Source organism: Montipora capricornis, chromosome 13, assembly GCF_036669925.1.
Source record: "Montipora capricornis isolate CH-2021 chromosome 13, ASM3666992v2, whole genome shotgun sequence".
NCBI lineage: Eukaryota > Metazoa > Cnidaria > Anthozoa > Scleractinia > Acroporidae > Montipora > Montipora capricornis.
The window spans coordinates 15,819,630-15,824,629 of NC_090895.1; the positions used below are offsets into that span (position 1 = coordinate 15,819,630).

The 5,000-nt window shown below is 37.9% G+C and overlaps 2 pseudogenes; both read right to left on the reverse strand.

The window, feature by feature from the left end:
- The window catches only part of LOC138030603 (uncharacterized), a 6,559-nt pseudogene extending 3,274 nt beyond the window's left edge, over positions 1–3,285 (reverse strand).
- Positions 3,286–4,156: 871 nt separating this feature from the next.
- Positions 4,157–5,000, reverse strand: part of LOC138030604 (uncharacterized) — a 1,087-nt pseudogene continuing 243 nt past the window's right edge.

Sequence of the window (5,000 nt, forward strand, 5' to 3'; positions counted from 1 at the left end):
AAATAAAAAGCAAAATGGTAAAGTAAATAGATAATACACAGGTGTATGTAAAATTTCTCTTTTTGACTAGGATGAAATACAATGATTTCTTTAACTTGAGGAAAATGATATCAGAATAAGAAAGTTTTTCAAATAGCACTTATTCACCTCATCCCACTTCATGATATCCAGTATTAATCCTTCCTCAAGTCTATCAGTTACTCGGAGCATTAGGTGCAGCTCATCCACTACTATGTTCTCTAAGGGCAGTTTGAGGAAGGGTTGGCTGTGGCATCCAGGTTGCTTATGCCAGTCATCACACACTTTCCTTGCAAGGGGAGGATTTAAGTAATAGCAGCAGTTCTTTGACATGTCACATCTGTAATGTGATAAATTATTATCTTGTTACAGCATTTCTAATGTTGACAAAGATAACCAATGTTGACTTTATACATAAACTCGACACAGGATTTAAGTAGTATGTGAATATCACATCATTCTACCTTTCATTTTTGTGAATCTTGCAATAGATACAGCTATTATTTGAAGTTGCACCTTTCATTCCTAGAGCTATGAGGAGGAACTGTTGAAAATTGAACAAAAAATTTTTATGTCAGTAGATAACTTTGCCACCAAGCATATCCCTACTTGTGAGGTTTTCTAAGTCACATAATTTTTAGGCTATTGGCTTGTACTTCAACAATCACCTTATAATCGCCTCCTAAAAAGAACTCCAATGAAACTTTTGTCCCATCAATGATCATGTGGCCATCGTCTATTAAGCTGTTTGCATCTCTAATAACATTTGAAAGTGATGCTTTCAGTGTCTCATGGTCTTCCTTCCCCTTGACAACTGTGATGGTATGGTTACCTACATGTGGAAATGTATGTGACAAGATTAAAACCAATAACTTTCTTTGTAGACCCTCTCAAAAATTGCTGCCTTTTGTTATTCTTTTTGTCGTATTCAAATAGCCTTACTATCCTCATTCCAGATAACAAATTATTCCCAGACCCGACCCTTAACGGCAGGCCTGGGAGTATGAATGCATGCAAATGTAAGATAAAAATTAATGAAAACCTAAAAATTACCAGAACTTGACAAGCAACTTTGACCATCATCCAGTAGTGAGAAAGAGAACACAAACAGATTACTAGTGTGAGACATTTTTGCACCATCTCCTGAAATCTTAACTTTTATTGGTTCATTGGCTCCTTTACCATCCTTCAACTGAAAGAAAGTGAAATAAAAATTTCAATTCCACTGAAAAGAAACATTCATGTGTATTACAGTTGAGCCGCCACTAGTGGAACCCCTCATAAACAGGCAAAAAACTGCATTCCTGTATTGCGCTGACACTTACGTGTTGTCGAATTTCTTTCTCTAGGAGTAGCTTCAAAGGTAGCTCAGCACCTGGAGCAGATCCTGGTGTCCTTTTGATTTCCCACTGGCTGTCCATCTGTTTGCCACAGGTTTCTAACAGGTGGGTCCTTGGTAATGATGTCTCTACTTGTCAGAGCTCATGGTATCCCTGGAGGGAAATCGAAAACCGGTCCATAATGTATAGGAGTGTCCGTACTTTCTGCTTTTCTTCTTCGTCCAGTTTTTTGTATGGATCTGTGGTCCCATGCTCTGCAACCAAAAAGTAGTTTTGTGGATTACATTGAAACAATTTCATAGCATTGGGATCTCACAAGATATCTTTTTTTAAAGTTCTTATTTGATGAAATAGCATGTGAAGTGATGTTACCTTTGTTAATGTTGTCACTGAAAGTTACATTTACATCATTGCCTGATGTGTCCTCCATTTTTAATTCTTTGAGAACAAGCCCATAGGTTTCAGCAAACCACAATGCCTTTGTTGCCCTTTCCCTGCAAAGTAATGTTCAATACCCTGAGATGCTTACACTGTCATTGCTTTTTTGTATCAGTTTCTTTCCTACCATGACATGCAGATGTACAGATGCAGTATAGTTGATAGTCCAGGGCTAGTGTAAGTGTGTGTATCATGTATTATTTTCTGTTTTCCTCAAAAGCTTCTCTGTTTTCAATAAAACACTGTTCTCATTTTCAGATAGAAATAAAAAAAAATACATTTAGGATTTACTGTTACAGACATGCAGTTTCCAGTGTACTTACTATTAATTTAATCCTAGAATATTCTCTTTTTGTTACATAGCATAGCTACAAGAACTGAAATAGATGGATCAAAATCCACCTTACCTCATTTCCATTACATCCCACTGTTGCTGCCTTAAACCCACTTCATTAATAGGCTTCCCTTTATGTCCATTTGATCTTTGCACTTTTTTAAGCTCAGTCATGGCATTGTAAAGCTCTGATGCTTTTTCTGCAAATATGATTTCACTGTAATTACTATTTAGCACTGATACCATAACTTTTTTCGAGTTAAATTCAACAGCAGTTTAGCAACCCAACTCATAAAGTTTTTAGCTATTTATAGCTCACCAAAGGAAGCCAAATACAATGTTCAGTCAATGTTATGTCACTTAATCTCTCTTCATACCTGTTTTATTTAAAGAACATCGAACTAACGTAACACGTTTCGAAAAAGACAAAAATCAATCTGTGGAAAACCCTCTGCATGTATCCACAGCAACTGCATCGCTTCGTTATCAAAGGGAGAAGGAATACAGAGACATTTTACCTTCAATCTCGTTTCGCAGTCTTTGGTTTTCCGTAATTAGTTCCTCTTCTTTTTGTTTTAAGCTGATTGTGACCAGGGGCTCGTTTCTCAAACTCTGCGTGTGTTTGCCAGAGTTCTTCGAATATCCCGACTGTTTGTATTCGTTTCGTTGTTTTGCAGTTACTGGTCATGCGTGACTGACACCCAAATGCATTTGAGAGTTTAAAACTGCGTCCAAGTTAGTGTTTGATGATTGTGTCCGATAATTAAATGTGGCAAATTTATAACATCGTGGTCAGAAACAAAATTCAGTCTTTCTGGAAAACTAGAATGAGACAGTAACCTTTGTGAGCCATTTAAAGTTATTTTTAATGAAAGAAAATACGCGCTCTCCACATTAATTCTCTCTCTAGTCCATTCCATCCTCCATGCCATTCCTTACTTTTTTCCGGGATCATTTGCGGTCCATTATGGGGATCATTTGCAGTCTAACATGGGGATCATTTGCGGTCCTAGTACCATTTGCGGGTCTGGGATCATTCGCGGTCCTGGGATCATTTGCGGACCCGTACATATCTCTTCGTGCAACGAATTCCTGCTGACCAAGAGTTTGGGAAAATGCACTCTCTGCTTCCTCTGAGTATTTCAGCAAGTGCATTTTACCTGAAATTGTAGGGAAGTACTATACACGCCCAGGTTGTGAAGCTCAAGCCATTCCATCTTTATCAACATCATCTGGTGATGAAGACGAGGAAGGGCCATGGTGCTATTGTGAACAAGATTTGGAGGGCAGTACATTAATTGGCTGTGACAATGATTTGTGCAAAATAAAATGGTACCATATGTCATGTTTGAGGTTGAAAGAAGAGCCTGAGGGAGACTTGATCTGTTCAACTTGTTATAGACAAACTTGACTGGGCAATCATGATTAAAATGTTAATTTTATTGAATTGTACCACCAACACAAAAAACATTACTTTGGGCTAATTTGTGCGCATGATCAATCACCACGCGTCGTCAATATTTCTTGAATTTACAACAGCGTGACAATTTTTAACTGTCTAAATTTCCCATGAGTATTTCCTATGTAGGTTACAGAAACTAGTCTGCCAGAAACCTATTATTTTTCAGCAAAAAATGAAATGGCAATTTAAAAACCATCTTGAGATTCCAAGAAAATGATTCCTTGGTTGTCGTGTGTTTGCTAGAGTTGTTCAAAAATATCTCGACTGTTTGTTTTGGTTTTGTGGTTTTGCGTTTACTAGTCACGCGTGACTGACTCCCGAATACGTTTGAATTTTTAACGCATGCTCAACAAGAAATGTCAAGCCGGCTGGCAAAGTCTACTTTCCTCTTCCCGACTTATCTAGGAAGATCAAAAGAGACTCTGCTAGCAGAGTATGGTGCACCTTAAGGCTGTGTTTTAACAATTTGCCAACGTAAGAATTACTGAAGACATTAAAGAACAAATTATGGCTTGCCTTAACTACATCTTAAAGGCCTGGAATCAAATTGGTTGTAAGTTCCCCTCAATCAAATGGGACAATTGATTCTGATAAATTGGTGAGTGCACAGCACACTTGAGCTATTTTGTCAATAGGAGCCAGAGACTCGCCTTGTTTTGCCTTCACCAACTCTGTGGGTAATATGCTTTGCAGGATTACATACGTTCTGCGAACTAGACCGATTACACGTTCTACGTGGATCCTTAGATTTGCAATTTTTCTTGTTTCTTCCACTTCCTGTCTAGACAATTGCTTTTTACCCTTAGTGAAGGCTGGTGTATAAAGTTTTGCCTGGTAAATCCAACACTGTCTGCAATGTCAAAACCTCTATCTGCTAAAACAATGTCCCCTGGTAGCAGCTTCCTTAGCACACCACTGTTTTCAGTAAGGTGTTTGTCACTTACCCTTCCCCCCCCCCATGCCTTAGATATAAAGGATATGAGTCCTTGAGGGGTGATTCCAATAAGAAATTTTACTGTGTTGTGGTGTTTGTAATTTGACCACGTCATTGCTCGAGCAATCAAGCTTGATGGCCTCTCGATGAGCACCTCAAAGCAATCAAATATTACAGCTACTTTATTTCCAAAGTTCTGTTTGAAGACTAATGGCATTGTTTTTATTAGCTGTTCTCTCTGTGGCCACAGTATAAGAAACTGTAAGCGTGTACTAATGATATCAATCAACTTGTCAAATATCCTGCTTACAGTTGAAACAGAAAAACCAAATCGGTTGGTAAGTCTTGAAACGGGCAGTTCAGCTTAATCTTCATTAATGTGATAATAAACTCTAAAAATGGAGGGAGAACATTTGTAGATGTATGCTTGATATGTTTAGCAACTAAATTAAAGACATGAGTTAACAAAACAAA